The 21,532-nt window shown below is 40.1% G+C and overlaps 1 protein-coding gene and 1 non-coding gene across 4 annotated transcripts in view; both read left to right on the top strand.

Moving 5' to 3' along the window:
* Atp10a (ATPase phospholipid transporting 10A (putative)) overlaps positions 1-21,532 on the top strand; it is a 180,321-nt gene that overhangs the window by 56,662 nt on the left and 102,127 nt on the right. The gene's annotated exons all lie outside the window — the stretch shown is intronic.
* On the top strand, positions 10,892-10,998 carry LOC124978337 (U6 spliceosomal RNA). The gene has a single exon (XR_007107374.1). It is a non-coding gene; the product is annotated as a U6 spliceosomal RNA (small nuclear RNA).

Below are 21,532 nucleotides of genomic sequence, written 5' to 3'. Positions count from 1 at the left end.
TCCTTAAAAGCATATTCTGGTCCCTTGAGAGAATCTTCCTACATACATGTTGTTCATAAGCCTGATGAATATTTCCTGTTTATAAGTACTGCACATGCATGTACGTGCACAAGCATACAAACACACAAGCATCTACTTGTGCATTTTCCCATTTATTTCTCAACAGTAGTCTCAGACTCTAACAAACTTAAGAGTATCAAGTAATATGGTTGGTTCTGTCTTTGTCTTCTTCCATCTGTTCTCAGTCTGAAAATAAGATTTGCTGGTGTTTTTTTTTTTGGTGCTGGAGGATTGAACCCAGGGCCTTATGCTTACAAGGCAAAGCACTCTACTGACTGAGCTATCTCCCCAGCCCAAGATCTCCTGTTTTTAAACATAAAATGAGTTCCCAAGCTAGAAAGAATAGTTCCATAGGCAATCCATGCTGGTGTCCTTTAAGAAGGCTTATTCAGTTACCTTTTGAAGTAACTGACTTCCATTAACCCAGCTTTGTTGAGACTCTGGAACTCCCCAGCAGTCACAAGAAAACCAGTGTTTCCTAGAACAACTTCAAAGAAACACAGGTAAGTAAGGTCCCCAGTTATCATGGACAGTGTTGAGGAAAAAGGATAAATGGGATTTGGACGCCGGTTTCAGTGGTGTTGACCTACAGGTATCACTGGGAAAACTAGGCAGATGATACCTTTACCATTTCTGGTACCTCCCAAGCCTCGTGCACCTGCCAATTTTCTCATGTTCCACTTTTCTTCTGCTTGAAGGATTCCCATCATGCAGTTGTGCCTTTGATGAAATCTATTTCTCTAAGTTTGGAAAAGTCTTTATTACTTCTTTGTTTTTAAAATATATTTCCCTCGGTGTAGAATCACAGGCTAGCAATTATCATTCAGTTCTTGTTTTTTAAAAATAATTGTAGTTGTACATGGACAGCATGCCTTTATTTTACTATTTTTATGCCATATTAAGATCAAACCCAGTGCCTCACTGGTGTGCTCTGCCACTGAGCTACACTCCAGCCCTATCATTCAGTTCTTTAAACAAGTTCTTTTAGTTTTTTTTTTTTTTTTTTTGGGTGCTGGGGATCAAACCCAGGGCCTTGTGCTTGCAAGGCAAGCACTCTACCGACTAAGCTATCTCCCAGCCCCTAGTTTTATCTTTTTGCTTCATTGTTTTCCATGAGACTATTATGCTTATCATCTCTGCACATCATTTATCCTTTTAACTCTGTTTTTCTGATTTTTAACTATCATCAATTTTGAGCAGTTTGAATATGGTGAGCTTGGGTGTAGCTTTTTTCTTGTTTCTTATATTTGGACCTTGCTGAACATTAGCAAGCTGTAGTAGTGAGATTTTCATCACATTTGGAAAATTTTAGGTAATAGTTTCCTCAATCTTTTTTCTGTGCTCCACTCCTCGGAACTTTAATTACAGATATATTAGGGTACTAGAGGTTGTCCCCCAGCTTACTGATGCTGTTTGCATTTTCCCCTATCTCACTCTCTATTTTTTTTAAATCTGAGTTTTGTGTGGAGTAACTTCTATCACTGTGTCTTCAAGTTCAGTAATGTTTCATATTGTCTAATCTGCCGTTAATCTCATCCAGTGTGTTTTTCAACTCTAGAAGTTTGATTTCAATTTTTAAATTGTTTTAAAAAAATTCACTTCAGGTCTGCTCTTAATCTTTCCTATAGCTTTTTGGACATATGGATACATCACAGTTCTTTTAATGATCTTGTCTATTCATTTTATCATTGGTGTCATTTCTGGATCTCTATCCATTGATTTTTATCTTCATTACAGGTTGTATTTTCTTGCTTCTTTGAAGACCTGTAAATTGTTTTTAGAAGCTTAACATAGTAAATTTTATATTTTAGAGTGCTGGCCATTTTTGTTCATAAAAATGAACAAAATGTTCATTGAACATAAGTGTTCTTGAACTTTCTTTTACAATGCTACAATGCAGTTAAATTACTCAAAGCAGTTTGGTCCTAGGGAAGCTTACCTTTTAACCTTTTTTTTTTTTTTTTTTTTTTTTTCAGTGCTGGGGATTGAACCCAGGGATTTGTGCTTACAATGCAAGCACTCTACCAACTGAGCTATATCCCCAGCCCACTTTTTAAGGTCAGATCAGAGCGGTCTTTAGCAAGGATTCTTTTCTCCCCACTGTTGAGATAATAACCACTGAATTACTCTATCTGATGTCCTGTGAATTGAAAGTTTTTATTTTCTGGCTGGTGAGAGCAATGACTATTTCTGGACTGTAGTAAACCCCAGGAATTGTTTCCTTTGCTTTTCGCAGGTGGTTCTTTATCCAGCTGTGGGTAATTTCCTCACCTGCATGCACAGATAAAGACTTAGCCAGAAACTTCTGGGGGGCCTTCTGCAGACATCCAGAACTCTCTTTCTGGGCATACTCTAGCTGCTTCTGTCTTCATGAGTGCTCAGCTCTGTCCCCTCCTCATGAGGAGAGACCAGAGACTCCTTCTTGCTCCTTGTCTTGTGCGGTAGACTGGGGACTTTCTTTAGATAATAAACTGGGGCAACAAAGCTTCCCTTACTCATCACCACCTCACATGATCATTGCCCTTCAATTTCTGCTGTCCAGTGTCCAAAACCATTTAAAAAATTTTTTTTAGTTGTTGATGGGCCTTTATTTTATTCATTTATTTATATGTGGTGCCGAGAATTGAACCCAGTGCCTCACACGTGGTAAGCAAGTGCTCTACCTCTGAGCCACAACCCCAGTCCCCCCAAAACCATTTTTTAAAGGAACATTTCTTATTTGTTTGATAGAAAAAGGTAAATCCCACACTTACAGGAATTAAAGTTTGGTATGCAATCATTTTTTTAAAATAAAGTTACGCTTTATCTCTTCTTAAAAAAAAAAAAAAATCTGTCCTAGAAATTTAAAATGTGTTTGGTTGCCCTTCCACAGTCAAGAGAATAATAGTGCAATGTTTCAGAATAGGGTGTATTCCCTTGTGTTCAAAGAAAAATCAAGACAACCCCCAAAACAAAAACAAATAGCCTGCTTTAGTTTAAATTGGAACAAAATGAGTATTTTTTCCTCTGTTTAAGTCAGGTTGATTGTAGATAAATTAAGGGGCTTTGATATCATCAGCAAAGCATTCTTACCGGCTCAAGAACAAATGCAAGTGTTCTTGGAAAAGGTTTGTGGGTGTGCTTAGGGCGTCCTTGTTATTTTCCCTCGCTTTGAATGAGAAAAGAAGCTTATTTATTTTTATAGTAATGTTTCCTCACAGTGATTGTATAGCAACTGTAGAACATAACAGTCTACATTACAAAGCTGAAACAAACAGAGCTTTGTACTGGGTACAGGGCATGATATCCAAACTACAAAAGTGTTCTTTAACAGGGTGAGAATCTGAGTGCGGTTCCTGTTTCCTGACTTGTTATTTTTAAGTGTGATTGATACCGTGCTCTTCACCAGAGAATGGTTAGAACTTAAGGAAACTGTTTAAAAAAAAAAAAAAAAAAAAAAAAACAGACACTAAAAGGAAATGAAAAAAAAAAAAATCACTAAAGTTTGGTTTTGACTCCTAGTTTCTTAGAGTGGCAAACTCAGACCACAATTGTCATCTTTGCTCTTAGAAACATGTTCTCTGTCTCCTGCTTATATTTTGGTCAATTTCAGAGGAGGCACATGGGCACAGGCAGGAGTATATACTGAGTGAGAATCACAGTTGTCCTGCGTGATGCTCTGCGCTTGAGGGGGCTCAGCACTCTGCGCTCTGTCGGAGAGGGTCTCAGTTTATTACAGAACGGGGACAGGTCTGAGCTGTCTCCGTATTAGCAGAGTGGCGAGCAGGACAGGCACTGGCAGACACACAGTGGACTAAGGAGGCACCAGGAGGCCACTGGGGCTTGGTCTCTGTGTGTCAGTTAAACCACAGTGTGCTGTCCCTGTACTCCTGAAACTCGTGGTGTCTCTGGCTGTACCCTGTTTTCTCCCCACACTCTCACAAGTGCTTTTTCATTTCCTTTTTTGTACATTTTCAGATCATTTTCCACTTGTAGGTTGGACTTGCCACAAACATTTAAGAGGTTATTAATTATGTTGATATAAATTTATTGTGGTAGCTGGTTCCTCAGGGAATTTTAAAAATTGCATATTAAAATTAGAAATAATAAATATTTAAATTAAAAAAGAAAAAAGAGCATGCATTGTCCCTGAGAGAAGTTCATTCTCTGCTATGTCAGATGGACCCACTATGGAAAACTGGGGTAGACACTCCAGTGTGGGGCTTCCACATGGCATTCAGTGGGGGCCTTGTTGCACCCCCTGTTCATTTTTTGTCTCTTCTTCTTTGTCATCACCTCAAGTACCTCTCTTCTTCCTCTCCTTTACCCTCCCTACTCTTGCCTTAGTCTTTGAGGAATCCATCCCTCTCTTGACCAACGTCTGTCAGTAAGCGAAGTTGGCCTCTGGGCTTCTTCTTCTTGCTCATCCCAGCTCCCTCATATGTGAGGAGGCAGGAGCAGCCCTGGGCTATCCCTGTCTGCCTGCACCCTGACAGCTCCCTTTTGGGCCTGAGCAGTGTTTCCACTGCCAATCACCACCCCCACCTTTGGGTTCCAAAAACGTCAAATTCTTTAGGATCTATGTTTTGTTGAATCCTATTATCTTAAAGGTAGCTTAAAGGTATTAATGAATTTGAGTAAATCTCATGAAGTAAAATTCCTGCTAAGTTGCCCTCAAGGCCATCTGTATGAGACTCCTGCTTGATACCATGACTCCTCTGCCTCATTAAAATTCACAACTTGTGGGGCTAAGGGCATAGGTCAGTGATAGAGCACTTGCCCAACATGTACAAGATCCTAGGTTTAATCCCCAGCACCCACCACCAAAATAAAAATGTAATGAAAATAAATGTAAAAATGTTGAAAATGCACAACATAGTTATGGGTAGAGCTGGGAGGCTTCTGCTTATTCAAATTGGACTGCCATTGCTCACTTTGCTTTCCTAAGGCTGTGGTTTGAGGGGAAAGCTGTAGGATGCCTTCCGGTTAGCTCTTAGGTGTAATTTATGGTGTTTGGGTCTTTATAGCGCCTCACCTTCCTGACTCTGGTGATGAGGCACCACCCACTTGGTGGCTACCCACTGAACTCCCAAGTATGGTGTTTCCTGTGAAAGACTTTTGCCTTAGACCCTGAAGAGCCTGTGCCTCACCATCCTGCCCAGGGCTGTGTTTGTCCAGTTTTCAGACTGTGGCACACACACACCTTGTCGATATAAGCAAAAGCCCCATTGGACATAAAATCTGAGTTCAGTTTGGCTACTGGTTTCCTTGGCCAGTTTTCATCAACATGTATTTTTAATACTTGCAAAACAGCCCATGTACCCATCACCCTGTAGGCATTGCTATATAGATGCCCATTTCCTAGAACACCCTCATACTTAAGGGACCCATAAAATTTTCAGGCATGAGCATTGGACTGAGCTTGAACTGCCAATTCACAGTGTGAATGCTGAGCAATGTTGCCACCTCTAGTTCCAGTCCTGGTGGGAAACTCACTTGAGCCGACCTCCTTTCTGCCGCTGGGCTCTGCCTCACCAGCCCCACTGTTTTTTGGTTGTTTTTTTTTTTTTTTTTTTTGTCACTGTTTTTTGTAACAATTGCACTCTCAGGTGACCAGGATACAGGAAAACTTAGGGAATCTTAAATCAGGTTGTTGGCCTTTCTGACAGCAGATTGCATTAGAAGGTTTGGGGGAGATAAGGAGCTCAAGGATGATTTTCCTTCTCTGACCCCGTTCATTGCCTCCTTACCCATCATTGCCATAGATCTACATGGAGTAGATGCCATCATTGCCATGGAGTTATCTATAAGTGATAGGGGAAAATTCATCCATCCTTCCCCTTTAGGCGATGACCCTGACTCTTAAAAAGTAGGCTCCAAAAGAAATGTTCTGAGACTTTTTTTGGTTCTGATTTTAAAAAAAAATTTTTTTGCAATTAATTTCTTCTGTTCCATTAACTTCTCATAAGTGTCCTAGATCTATCTGAAATGCTGATAGTTCTGCAGTGTGGATGACTCACAACTTGCCATGGCTGAGGCAGGCCACTTCCCTTTGGGGTGACCAGCCCTAATTTAACCACCTGTGGCTGCAGTGCAGAGTGGAACTGAGAGTAAAGGCCACGGGAAGAAGGGCTCCTGGTTTCTGATGCCTTTGTCATTGATTCCCTATATTGGGATTTAGCAGTAAGTCCATGCTTAAGTTACAGTGTGTTGTTCCCGAGCAAAGCTTAAACGTAGTCCTGGAATTACCTTCCCATCTGCCAGCCCAAGCATGGTGAAAACTCATACTGCACATATGGAACTATGAGCGAGGTTGAGGTTTTCTCAAGAAGAAAAGGGAAATGAATAAAAATGATACATTTAAAGAAGAAATGTAATTTATGTGTGACTTTGAAGATAGACTTTGCCAAAAAATAATTCTTGTAAAATAAAACTTCCGTTTTTATTCTTCAAAGCTCACAGCAAATTTTTGATGAAATGGGTGGATTTTGTAAATTAAGATTTTTTTGTTGTTGTTGTTGTTATTGCTTTTTAAAGAAAATTCATTCCTGGGAGAATTAAGAGTAAAATTAATGGCTGACATTCCTCTACCATGTGTTACCCCTGAATGTTTGGGGAGCACACTTCACTTCCCACCACCAGTTATATACCTCCTCCTGTACTTTATTTCCAGGAGACACTTTTTGGGGACCTGTACCATCTCACACTTAGCTGGGGCTTTTCCCACAGAGGGCCTCCTCTCTGCCCTCGCCTCCTTGCAGCCACAGGGAGGTGCTGACTCAGAGCATAGACAGGAAGCTCCAGCAGGGCTGTTGCCTGAGGACACAAGAGGTACACTCTCATCCAGCCAGCATGTCTCCTCACAGTGTACCATGTTCTGTGATGACATTATTGCCCCAGCTTCATCAGGACCTCACTGCCCACATGTGACTTCTCCATAGTCTGGCCACGTCCAGTGGTCTGGTCCCTCAGTAAGAGGAACTTGTCCTCCTAACTGCTGTAAGCCCTCCTTCAAAGCCCAGTAAAGCCTGCTTGGACTTTTACACTGGTGAATCCTTACCTCCTTTAATCCTAAACTTAAATCCCCTCTTGCTCAAGAAATGCTTATAGGTCTGCAAGTGTTGTTCTGTGGTAGAGCACTTGCCTAGCAAGTGCAAGTCCTTGGATTCAATACCCAGTACAGAAGGAAAGAAGAAAGGAAGGGACCAATTGAAACTTTTCCAGGTTCCCCAAAAGAGTGTGTACAGCATTTGGCATAACATTGGCATACAGATACCATAGATCCAGGCTGGTCACTTACCAGGGGAAAAGTAGTGATATAAAATTTACCAGTTGAGAATCAGTAGTGACTTACATAAACTCTTTTCACACCTGTGAAACAAAGCTAAACTGGAGACTTTCAGTGAGAGGTGTCATCGATTGTGTTGAGACAATCCGTTGTCACTCATTTAAGCATTAATTTACTGCTATCTGCTTAATCCAGAATATTCTTCAGGACAATATAACCATTGTGAAACCTTGGTGAAAAGCAAAGGCAATCATGAGAACAAGTCTTAGAACTGGAAAATAACCTCAATATTCAGGGAATATTAATGACAATGTTGTTTTCATTTGCAAAATTAAGGACCTTGCTTATGCTTGGAAACAAAAAGTTAATTAAATAACCTGGGAAAACTCTTCCAAATAAATACGGACATGCCCCCATTTTGATTTTAAAATACCTAGTCCTCACATCTCTATTTGGGAATCGGAGAATGATAAGTGTTTAGTCAGCATTTGTGTTGCTACGACCAAAAGACCTGACAAGAACAACTTAGAGGAGGAAAAGCTTATTTGACTCACAGTTTCAGAGGTTCAGTCCATGGTCGGCCAACTTCATAGCTCTGGACCTGAAATGAGGCAGAACATCGTGGAAGAAGGGCAAGGAAGAGGAAGGCATCTCAGGATTTGGTGACCAGGAAGCAGACAACAGAGACCTCTCCCTCACCAAGGACAAAATATAAACCCCAAAGGCACACCCCAGTGAACTACTTCCTCCAGCCATACTCTTCTGGTCTACAATTACTACTCGGTTAATCCATCAGTAGATTAACCCACTGATTAGGTTACACCTCTTACAATCTGTTTGTTTCACCTGTGGAAATTCTTGCATTGTATCACACATGAGTTTTGGGGGGATGCCTCCAAATCTAAATTGTAATAATAGGTTTTCTTTCTTTTCTCTATTTTAAAGTAAAGTTAGGACCTTGTTTTCATCAAGCAAATTATGAAATGTTCAGTAATTCCTAGATATAAGTAAAATTGGAAAGGAAAATAGCCAGACCTTTTTCTTTGTTCGGTTTTGATTTGTTTTTTACATATAGATTCAGCATTTCCTTATGTTTTTCCTTTAGAAGAGAAATATAATTGTGCCTTTGTATCTTCCCAGAATTGATTTCCTGATTCACCATAGATAACAACCATAGATGCTCAAATCCCTTATGTAAAATGACATAGCATTTCCATATAATCTGTGTACATCCTCTTGAGCAATTTGAATCATCTCTAGGTGATTTATAATACCTAATAGAACAGAAATGCTATATGGTAAAAGGTGGAAACTGAGCGTTGGACAAAGCCATTAAATCTGCACACCTCAGTGAGTATTGACCACATTCTCCTCATTTGTAAAATGCAGTTTTACCTAAGTTCTGTTCATAATTTGTTTTAAGCAGAATAATGACCCTCCAAAGGTGTGCACACTCCAATCCTCAGGACCTGTAAATATTTTAGTTTACATAGCAAAGGTAATTAAAGTGGTAGTCAGATGACTCTACACTAAAGAGATTATTTTGGTTATCAGGTTAGACCCAATATAGTCACAAGGGTCCTTAAGGCAGAAGCAAGAGTTAGAAGAGAATCACAGAAATAACTTTAGCTCAGTAAAAGAGACCTACCTGCCTGCCTGCCATCTCTGGCTTGAAGATGGAGGAAGGCGCCACAAGCCAGGGAAAGGAAGTGACCTCCACAAACTGGAAATGCCAGGAAAATGTATTTTCCCCTAGAGCCTCCAGAGGGAAATGCAGCTCTGCTGAGACCCTGATTTTAGCTCAGTGAGAACCTGTGCTGGAATTCTGACCCACAGAACTGTGAGGAAATAAATTTGTGCAGTTTTAAGACATTAAGTTTGTGGTCATCTGTTACAGCAGCATCAGAATACTAACTTATGATTTTAGTGGTCTCAAAGACTACTTCAGAGCCCAGCCAGTCTCACAGGATCCTTACAGACCTGAAAGAACCTGCCTCACATTTTTACAAAAAGTTAGCAGTGGGTGATGATGAAGAACGAGGTCATCTACAATTTCAAAGAAGAAAGCTCAGAGCACCACAGCCCAGCAGCACAGTGTTCTGGTTGTTAAGAACAACTCATTCTGTACTTTGGGGTGGGCAGGCAAACCCATGTGTTTCTACATTCTGCATTTTGCCTAATTTCTGTTCTTTTTCAAATAGAAAAGCATTCAGACCCAGAGTCTCCAGTGTTAGTCCAAAGCAATATTTTACTCATCTAATGCAGGAAAATAATTTTAAAAATCTCCTGGGTGAACAAAGATGGCTTTGTATTTCATGTGGAACCTAAGTAGGTCACATGCCCTCATCATGTGGAGCACATGTTCCTTGTGTTAACATGAAAATGTTGATGAGAACTTCGACTTTGGAATAGAGGCGGGTGATGCAGGTAACAAGCTACTTATCAACCTGAATCTCCTTATCAGGCAATCCCAGTCAATTACCAGGGAGCTTTACTGACACATGGCTCTTATATGCCGTCAGATACATCCATCAGGTTTCAGAGACTAGCACTGGGAGCCTCCAGTGGTGAGTCATGACTTCATTCCTGCCCAGGGGCGGCCAGCTAAATTGTAGATGCAACAGTGCCAGGGTGCTTTAGAGAGCTGGAAGGTGTAAAAGCAAACTGTTCCAAACCAGATTGGAAAATTTTTACCAGGTTGAGCAAATTGAAGCCTGATAAATAGGAACTCTGGTGATATTTTTGCTACCTGCAAGTTAAATTGAAGTGAATGTGTGCAGAGTGAGTGTTTGCACACATCTCCAGAGCTTCACACTCACTAATGGTTTGCAGTGCTTTTGCATACTGCACACAGTGTCAAGTGGTACATGCTCCTTACCATAGCCACTGCACCCACCTGGAATGCAGGCATGACACTGTCTCTATTCCCACTTTGCACGCAGGAATGCTGAGGCTCAAGAGATGTTATGAGCTGTGCTGTTTCTAATTTTTGATTCTGGGGTTTAACCCAGGAGACACTGGGTGCAGTACCTTTATTTTCTCCCTTGGTGTCCAGCCCACCTTGGGGATGAATGGCCTGCTCTTTCATAACACACCTTAAATTCATTTGTGTACAGGAAGTGTGCAGTACACATGGGGATGAAGACTTCACATCCAGCCCTGCCTTCCTGGGAGCCCCCAGTGTGCACCTAACTGTTTTATGTGGAGGATAAACTATCAGGCCAGAGGTTGCTCTCTCTAAGATTAATTTCTTAAAAAATAAAAATTTCCATTCACCCAGAGCAGACTTACCAAATTCTAGGGTCCCCTTGTACACATTTCTGGCCCCTAAGTAGGCAGCCCTAATAACACTGTATTCCTCACTGACCAGAGCTACTGCAGGAGCATGCTGTTCCCCTTCAGCCTGTCTTCCCTTTCACCATCAGCTTATATTGCCAGCTGAATGCAGACTGTATCCTTCATTCAATGTGCATTTGTGGAATCCTTGTATGCTGTTGGTGGGAATGTAAATTAGTGCAGCCATTATGGAAAACAGCATGGAAGTTCCTCAAAAACTTAAAAATAGTGCTTCCTTTGGCAGCACATATACTAAAATTGGAACCATACAGGAAAGATTAGCATGGCCCCTGCGCAAGGATGACATGCAAATTTGTGAGGCATTCCATATTTTTAAAAGATGTACAAATATTGTGTCTCAATTACAAAAACAAGAATAAAAACAATTAAAAATAGAACTACCATATGATCCAGCAATCCCACTTCTGGGTATATATCCAAAGGAAATGTAATCAGTATGTGGAAGAGACATCTGCACTCCATGTTCACTGCAGTGCTATTCGTAATAGCCAAGTTATGGGATCGGTTCATCAGTGCATGAATGAATAAAGAGAACCTGAAAAATATACACAATGGAATGCTCTCCAGCTTTACAGAAGAAGAAAAGTCTGTCATTGGTAACAATATACATGTACTTGGAGAACAAAATGCTAAATGAAATGAGCCAGTTTCAGAGGGACAAATATCTTGCTTTTATGATGTCCATAATATGTGGAATCCAAAACAACTGAACTCATAGCAGCAGAGAGTAGAATGGTGGTTTGCAGAGGCTGAGGGGTTGGGGGGAATGGGAGGGGTTGGTCAAAGGGCACAGAATCACAGTTAAATAGAACAAATGCATGATCAGTGTTTAGGCCAGAGGTATGTTAATTTGCTCTATTCATTCATTTTACAAGGTACATATGTCATAATATCACTGCATACCCTGTAATTATATATGATTATAATTTGTCAAAAAAAAAAAAAAAAAAAAAAAGCGGGGACTAGGGATATAGCTCAGTTGGTTGAGTGCTTGCCTAGCATGCACAAGGCCCTGGGTTCAATCCCCAGCACCACCGAAAAAGAAAAAAAAAAAAAAAGAAATGGGAGGAAGGAAGAGGTGTGATGGAATGGGAGGTAGGAACAGGAGGCAGGAAGGTCTCAGTGAAGGATGGAAGCATTTATTTAAAATGTCAGTATTTTTTTTCCTCAGTGATACTTTTGCTTTTTGTTTTTAATGGTGTTTTAAATATTCCCCATAATTACTGAGATTTTGTTTGTTTGGTTTGTTTTGGTTTGGTAACTTCCCTTGAATATGTTGCTTAAGATGGGCATCTCACTCACCTTACCCTACCCCCATCCAGGTTTCATATCGCAATGACAAAAGTTTTTTTTTTTAAATTATGATTAAGTAGCCGGGTGTGGTTTTGCACTCGTATAATCCCAGCAACTCTGGAGGCTGAAGCAGAAGGATTGAAAGTTGGAGGTCAGCCTTGACAACTTAGCAAGACCCTCCTTCAAAATAAAAGTAAACAGGACTGGGGCTGTAGCTCAGTGGTAGTACACATCTGCATTCAATCCCCAGTACCCTCAATAAGTAAATAATAAGTATGTGGGGCAATGAATTTAACTAACTTGATTTAATCACCCCATAATGTATTTATTAAACATTACTTTGTGCCCCATAAACATATACAATTATTTCTATCAACTAAAAATTTAAAAAAGAAAAAATTCTTAAAGGCATTGCCTCCATTGTGAAAATTCCTTAGACTGTGAAGATAAAGGTATCAATTAATAGTTCTTTTCTCTTTGTTTTTATTGGTACACTATAGTTATACATAATAATGTGGTTCATTTTGACATATTCATACATGCATATATTATAACTTGCGCCATTTCATTCCCCAGTATTTCCCCTTTTCATTTCTCCTCCCTCCCCCATTCCCTTGCTTTACTCCATTGGTTTTCCTTTTATTTATTCATCATTTTTCTAAACAATTGGTGCATTATAGATACACATAAAAGTGGAATTCATTGTATATATTCACACATATCAGTATATTCTTTTGTGTATTCACACAGGCCCACTGATAGGGCCTGAGGTCCCTGTGCCCACCCTCCAGTGCTGCAGTGTGGGTGCAAGGCCCAGAGGACATCTGGTCTTCACAAGAGTCTTTAAATTTTTAACTTAAAATGAAAAACCTAGCATAAAATATAAAAATGGGAACACAGAACTTTTGAAAGACCTGGGGATGGACAGGAATGGGTAGAGGCCAGAAAGCTGGGGAGCCACCACAGTACTGGCCTCAAGAGGTCTTCCTCCCAGGAGGCTGTCTAATCTTCATGTCAGTGAGGAGTCCTTGCTTATCAAGACTTGTATTTTGTGAATTCTGTTTGCAGGGCGGGTGGTGCATTTCTTTTTTTAAATTATTTTTATTTATTGTTTGTTCTATTTAGTTATACATGACAGCAGAATGCATTTTAATTCATAGTACTCAAATTGAGTACTACTTTTCATTTCTCTGGTTATACATGATGTAGAGTCACACCATTCGAGTAATCATGCATGTGCATAGGGTAATGATGTTTGTCTCATTGGGGTGGTGCATTACTACCTTGCTAAACTTTGTTACAGTGTAGAGGAACTTGGAGAGCATACATAAGGTGAAATAAGCCTTAACCAGAAAGATGAATATCATAAGATCCCATATACAGCTTGAGTATCTCTTCTTTAAAATTCTGATCTTGGGATCAGAGGAGTTTTAGATTTATTTTCATATTTTGGAATATTTACATATGCATAATGAGATATGTTAGGAATAGGACTCAAGTCTGAACACAGGATTTATTTTTATTTCATGTACATCTTACACACATAGCCAAAAGATAATTTTATTTTGTATTTTTAGTGAAGCTGTGTTTTGAATGAAACCTATCACATGAGATCCGTTGTGGACTTTTTCACAAGTGGCATCACACAGGCACTCAGAAAGTTTATGGTTTTGGAGCATTTTAGATTTTCATATTGAGGGTACTCAACATGTATGTGGAATCTAAAAAAGTCCCTTAGAAGCAGAGTAGATGATTGCCAGGGACTGGAGAGTAGGAGAGTATAAAGGCTAGATGTTGGTCAAAGGATACAAGGTTTCAGATGGACTGGAGAGAGAAGTGAGTTCTAGGGATCTATTGCACAACATGGGAACTGTAGTTAATGATAATTTATATTTCAAAATTGAAAAGAATAGACTTTACATGTTTACACACACACAACACACACACACACACACACCCTGTATGTGGAGTGTTGGATATGTTAAATAACTCGATTGAATCATTCCACAATGTGTACATATATCAAAACACCACTTTGTGTTCCATCCATAGATACAATTATTATTTGTCAATTGAATTTATATGTATTTAGTTGTCAGTGGACCTTTATTTTATTTTTCATTTTATTTATTTATTTATTTATTTATTTATTTATTTATTTATTTATATGCAGTGCCGAGAATCAAGCCCAGTGCCTCCCTCACACATGCTAGGCAAGTGCTCTACCATTGAGCCACAACTCTAGTCCTGTCAATTAAAATTTTAAGAAATAAATTTTTAAAAATTTCCCAAAGCTGCAGAAGGAATGAGACCTCTTCAGTAGCAACTTAGAATACTACTGCCACTGCCAGCTGCCCAGTGAGTGACTCGGTGAGTTAACTGCTCCCTGATGACTCATCAGCACTGAGTTTATGCATGGATTAAGGCATCTTTTTGTACTCCCTACCCCACCCACTCACTCCCCACCCTGCCAGCATCCTCCTGTGGGAACTCCACGTGCCTGGGCTTTTCTCTGTGGGTGCACACAGGGTCGTGACCAGAACCATAACTGCCAGTGAAAGGAATAGATGCCCCACCCATATTTATGAACCATCTTCTGTGCCCATTTTCCCTCTGAGTATGATTACACAGGACTCCAAAGTGAAGGAATAAAATAACACCAAAGAAATATTTCCAGGTAGAAATTGTAGTGCTAGTACCTATCTGACTTTGGGGAAATAGTACTACTACTAGTAATAAGGAAAAGGATCATAACACATTGCTAATAACAAAACCAGAAATGTAATCCAGCGATTTTCAGCAGTTATAAACAATTAGAAATCCAAACACACTCAAGCAATTTTTGTTCCCATTTATAAACCTTCAATCCTAAGTCACTGGGAACAATTTTGGGAAGAATTTTCCATCTTTTCAGGCTGCAGCAAAGGCCCAAAATTCTCATTAATTATGTGTTTAAAATTGTTCTTGTGGGCAGAGCAAGGAGGAAGCTGGTCAACAGGTATTAAGTTCCAATTTGATAGAAAAAATTAGTTCTGGTGTTTTTTTGTTTTTGGAAAACAATTATTTTTCAGCACTGGGGATTGAACCAGAGGCACTCCATCACTGAGCTACATCCTCAGTCCTTTTTAGTTTTTGAGACAAGATCTTGTTGAGTTGCCCAGACTAACCTCAAACTTGTGACCTGAGTCTCTGGGATTACAGGTGTACGCCACTGTGACTGGCTTAGTTCTTGGGTTGTATTGTAAATAGGGTGACTATAGTTAACATTATGCATTATGTATCTCAAAATAGCTAGAAGAGAGGACTTTGAAGTACTTACCCTAAAGAAATTATAATGTCAGTGTGATGATTATGCTAATTACTATGATTTAATCATTACTCAAATCAAAACATCCTATTGTACCTCACAAAGTGGACAAATATTTTGTCAATGGAAAAAATAAAATTAATAAAATAGAAAAGTTGGTCCAGAAGATAACTGGACCCTTGTCTTCCCACGGTGGGCCTATGTAATGGTCACACTGACAGGTGTTGTCCTGGGTGTTACACAAGGCCTTGTGGGTGCACTTTGCTGTGTTGAGGTAGTTGGAAACCTCTGACTGATTAATCCTTCAGAAAAGGGCCATTGCTTATCTGTGCATGTTTGCACAGTAACAGAAGGCACTGGTTTGTAAACCACTTATAACCTGTGTAGTTTCCTTAAAGAAGAAAAAAAATATTTTTTTTCTTAAATAGAGACAACAAATTCTACCACTTAGCAATGCCCATTTCTCAGCATTCTCCCCACTAGAATAATCTAAAATTGGAAAGCATGAGTTGGTTAAGTTTGGGGCCTTCCTTCTATTCATGATTTGGAGCTGCTGTCCAGCTTCTAGCAGGGAGTCTTTGGGCACTGACTCCATCCCCTCTGCTCCTCAGTGTCTTTATCTGTAACAGGGAACAACACCGCCTCACAGGAACACAGTGAAGACTGTGTGGAAACACTGCACCTGTGATGGCCATTGTAGGATCCTGTGCACGTGGCCCACAGGAGAAGGTGATCATGAGCACAACCCTTGTCACTATGTTTTTACCCAAAGAGGAAAACAAAAAGTCCATCTCTACCACCCCGAATTCAGGCATCAGTACTTATTCTCAGACTATCTTGGGTGAAAGCAATTTCCCCAGGTTACTGCTGCCATTATTGCTTTACTGTGAAGAATTGAGATTTGGCTTGCAAGCTATGAACCATGAAGGTGCCTTACGTCACCACACAGACTGCATCAGAAGAAATCACATCACAAGAGTACATTTTGATCCATCCGTTAATGTCCCTTCTATTCTAGCAGTTGATTCTGCTGAGATGGGGAAGTGTTTGTTTAAGGTCCCTTAATAATCATACTGTGTAGGCTGACATGATTTAGGAACATTTGCAATAAATATGTCACAGGGAAACATTGCTGTGGTGATAGGTTTTAGGATGTGTTTCGTAAAAATAGGTTACTTTCATGATGTCTTATTTTGCACTGTGGTAAGAAACTAGCTCCCAGGCTCAGGAAGGTCAGAAGGTGAGTGTTTTCAATAAATCATCTCAAGAGAAGCCCCAGGGAAAGGCATATTGTAGAGTTTTGACTCAGTCTGAACTCCTGAATATGTGAGAAAACAGACCTGACTTTCTGGCTCAGTTCTCTCAGACTGTAAAATAAAGGGGAGGGACCTTATAATCAATGAAGCCCTTTCACTTCTTGAAGTTCTGATTCAGAAGATGCAGGGAGCTCCAGGGAAAAGGTGGTCTGGATTCAATACCCTTTTTTCCCCTCCACATCCTGAATGAAGTGACTGCTGGGTTTCTGGGCATTCAGGGCAGACTTTGATTTTATGCAGGTCTGTGGGCAGCATCAGTTGGTTCCTCCATGGCCCACAGACCTGTGCCTGCAGTGAGGAAGATGCATGGGAGAGTGACTGATGCTCTGCTCCCCTGGACTCATTTCCTTTGCTCCTGTGGCTGAAGAGCTTGCCAGGGAGACCCTGGGGAAGCCCTCTGCTCCCCACTGACTTGGGAAGCCACTTCACCTTCCTTATGGAAGGGACCTGACATCATGTAAGAGAGTAGACCAGTGCCAAGTGTGTGAACTCAGAATAGTAACCATTCACCCACAGGTGCCTGGCAACAAGGCGGAGGAGGATGGTATAAACAAAAACTCATGCCCAGCAAAACAGAGCTGCTGGGGAAGACCTGTGGCCACTTAAGGAAGAGCTGGGTATAATAATTTGGGGAGCAGTGAGCACTTAGAAGAGGAAGCAGGGAAGATGCCCCCACAAAATAGGAACAGAAACTGTACTATATTTAGGAATAAGTTTAATAAGAAAGGATCAGGACTTCCATGAAGACAACTTCATAGAAGTATTTTTGTTTGTTTGTTTTGGTTTGGTTGTCATGGGGATTGAGCCCAGGGCCACACGTATGCTAGGCGAGTGTTCTACCACTGAGCTACACCCCCCAGTCCCAAATGCACTGTGTTTTTGAAGGGTGTGAGCAGACATGAGGAAATGCATAGTTTCCCACAGCCCTGAACAGGAGAAGCAGGTGTTGCTCAGTGCCCATATTCACAAGAACCTTGCGCATGTATGTGGGGACATTTCCACCTAGGGTTCTTTTGGAATTGGATAAAGTGGTCTTACAGTTTATAATACCTCAGTATAGTAAAGACATTTTTAAAGCAGCAGTTTTTCATGCAAAACATTGTAACTAGGGCTGCAAAAGGAACTTATCCTTGACTTGTGCCCCACAGAGAACTGAGTAGGACGCCATCCAGCATGCACCCCTTGTGTTGAGCCAGAGCCCTGCCTCCAGGCTTCTTTCCCTAGAGGGGGCACGGCACCCTTGTAAGTTTGCAGGAAGCCTCCTTTTAGTGTTCAGGCTAGCGGTGGAACTGATCATACTGTGATTCAGCAGATATATAGATTTCTGGAACTTATAAATAAAACTCAAACACAAATGTTATTACATGTGATTTTATTATTATTAATTATTATTTGGTGGTACTGGGGGTTGAACCCAGGGGTACTTTACTACTGAGGCACACCCCTAACCCTTTTTATTAATTTTTTTTTTTTATATTGAGACAGGGTCTTGCTAAGTTGTCAAGGCTGGTCTCCAACTTGTGATTCTTCTACCTCAGCTTGCCAAGTAGCTGAAATTACTGTTGTGGGTCACTATACATGGCTATACATGAAAACTGTATATAGAGCAAAGTGGGTATTTCACTAGGGGAAGAATGATTTAAAAACTAGTGTTGATACAACTGACTGTTTGGGGGTCCAATGGCATTTGTCCCTTAGGTTGCAACATAAAAATAAGTATCAGCACATTTTCCAGAAATTACTATGCACTCCCCCACTAACAAACAGACAAACAAACAAAACTAGGAACTATCATGCCCAATGAAGGGACATCGAAATTTCCTTAACTGGTCCTGGAAAAATCAGATATTTTTAACTAAATAAAAATTTAAAACAAGTATGTGATAAAATTACACCACAAGCAAAAATTAAAAACAAACAAACCAGAACTCTAGGAGAAAAGCATTTGTAAAGCAAAAGACAGGAGAGGTGTTAATATTTTTAATAAAAATACACTTGCAGGGTAAGTTGTCAAGAAGGAATCAAAGAACACACTAGAAAGAGTTAAAAGGAAATATGCAGAGTTAATGCGCAGAAGGGCAAAGCCCTGTCGTCTGGGAGTCAGGGAGATGCAAATAAAAAGAACAGTAAGGACAGTGTCCTGTCCTGCCCATCAGACTTGCAGGGAAGTTTTCTTTTTCTTTTATCTTTTGGAAATGGGGTCTTGCCCTGTTGTCCATACTGGTCCAACCATCCTCCTGCCTCAGACTCCCAAGTAGCTGGGACTACAGGTATGCATCACTATGCCTGGCTAAGGAGGTTTTGAAAACAGAGAAAGAAACACCTCTGACTTGTAGAAAGGAGGATGTGGGTACTCTTAGATGGAGCAATATGAACGATCACAGTGTCTCAGGGAAATTTATTAAAATCACAGAACTCCACAGTAAGAACTGGGATTTTACTTCTGCTCATTTTGTGGGAATGCCATACCACCAAATCAATGAATATATAAAAAGTTACTTAGAAAATTTTATAGAAGTGTCCCCACAGTGTTTTCCATGCTTTATATCGGGCAGTGTTGTCATTAAGACATCCTGAAGTCTACTGAGATACAGTTTGTGCTCCAAGTCTGTGGGTTGCACATCTGTGAATTCAACCAACCTGAACAGGGGGTGGTGGGGACACAGTGTCTGTACTGAACATGTGCTGACTTTTTTCATGTCATTATTCCACAAACAATACAGCATTTGCATTTTGTTAAGTATTCCAAGTTTTCTAGAGATTATTTTTTTAAAGAGACAGTGTCTTTTTATGTTGCTCAGGATGGCCTTGAACTCCTGGACTCTGATGATCGTCCCACCTTAGCATCCAGAGTAGCTAGGACTGTAGGTGTGTGACACTTCTACCAGCAAGAAGTGATTTATAGTCTGCAGGAGGATATGGGCAGATCATATGCAAATGCTATGCCATTTTACAGAGGCACTTGAGCATCTGAGGAGGGTCCTGGAACCAGTCCCGGTGAGTGTTCAGAGAAATGATTTTTCCAAAAACAAAAATAGTTTCATGTTAAAACTCACTAAGTGGTATCACTAAGGGGTTTCAGGTCTAATTTTGCTCTAGCATATTTCCTGGGGAAAATCCAGGCATCCTGGGTTATTTGGTGTTGCATTGTAGTGAATAACTTGGCTGTTAGAGCACAGTGCAGTGTGTCCCTCTCTGGCCTGAGAAACTCAGGATCCTTTTTTCCTTCTGAAGAAGCCTAAGCCCTCATTCTCTGGGTAAGGGTTCTGCCAGGACAATGCATCATTCTTTCTGTTTTGATTTCAGAGCAGTCAGTACTTTCCAGTCATCTTGACCCATTTGAACAGTCTCCTCCCTGTGCACCCATACTTCCACACATATCTGGGACATTTCTTAAAGCTCATGTCACTTTTAGGAGACATATATAATGGAAAAATATTTTAGGAAATTTTTCATCATCTGATTTTTCATATTCATTTATTTGTAATTGCACCTAAAATTGTACCTATTTATGGGGTAGCATGTGATATTTTGATACATGTATACATTGTATGATGTTTAAAAATTAGGGTAAACATCTTCTCAAACATTTATCACTTTGTTCTGCTGAAACATTCACAGTCTACTAGCTTTTTTGAAGTATAAAATACATTATCATTACCTATCATTACCCCACTGTGCAATAGAATACCCAAACTTATTTCTCCTCTCTACCTGTAACTTAGTACCCATTAATCAACTTCTCTCTTCCCATCTCCTCTACTCTTGTCAGCCTCTGGTAATCATTATTTTGCTCTTTAATTCTATGAGGTGAACATTTTAAGATTCCATACATGAGTGAGATCAGAAGATCCTTTTTATGCTAGTAGTTTTACCTCCTGTATTTTGGATAATTTTGTGATTGGAAGATTCACTCCAGAAAAAAGTCACTACAAGTGTCATCTATCACTGACTCTTGAGTTTTAGTCTTGGACTCAGAATCCATTAGCACATCCCACTGAAGGAGCAGATGTTTCAGTTTATGGTAGAAGAAAGATACATTCTGGACGTTATGTAACACATTTGGCTCAAGTTCTTACTGCAAATTTTGCTGTTTCTGTTTTAGCGATGACTTCTCACCTATATGGTTTTTAAAATATGTTGGTCCTATAAACATTTACTTAATAATCCATTTTCCAGAATGTTTGCCCTGGGCTTTGATGAAGGAGTTTTCAACAGGGGCGGGGGGGGGTGTGATTCTGAACCCCAGGAGGCACTTGGCAGTGTCTGGAGTAATTTTTGATAGTCACGGTGGCATCTGTTGGGTGGAGGCAGGGTTGCTGCTCAACATCCTACATCGAACAGAAAACTCTCTACAGTAAATTACCTGGCTCAGAATGTCAGTAGTGCTGAGGTTGAGAAACACTTTAAAGCAATTGTCTCTCATTCCAATTCCTTACCTGTTGTGTAATGAGTGTATATTAAATTTTGGGTAGTTGTGCAGTCTTGTTGAGTCTTTTTAAAGTGATGTTAAAATTTTCTGTCTTTCTCTCTTTCACTCTTTCTTACACAAGCACACATGTGCATGCGCATGAATGCACACTCCTTTATTTGTTCATCATCCAAAAAAGTAAATTCCATAAAGAGATTTCTTATTTCTAATGTATCATCCCTTGGTACTAATGATTATCCCAGGAGAGTCTGTCAATCAAGAAATCATACATGAGGTTAAAATAAATGAAGGCAATCTTATTTGGGTGTAGAATAGATTTGCAAATCAGGACCTCAGGCTCAGCTGGACCAAATCAACATTCATCTAAAGTGGGCAGTGACACACACCTGTAATCCCAAATGCTCGGGAGGTTGAAGCAGGAGAATCGCAAGTGTAAGACCAGTCTCAGCAATTTAGCCAGTCTCAAAATAAGAAGTACAAAGGACCAGGGATGTAACCCA

The sequence above is a fragment of the Sciurus carolinensis genome, chromosome 2, assembly GCF_902686445.1.
Source record: "Sciurus carolinensis chromosome 2, mSciCar1.2, whole genome shotgun sequence".
NCBI classification, from domain to species: Eukaryota; Metazoa; Chordata; class Mammalia; order Rodentia; family Sciuridae; genus Sciurus; species Sciurus carolinensis.
Note: the sequence above shows the minus strand (reverse complement) of the source record. Positions and strands in the feature narration are given on the sequence as shown.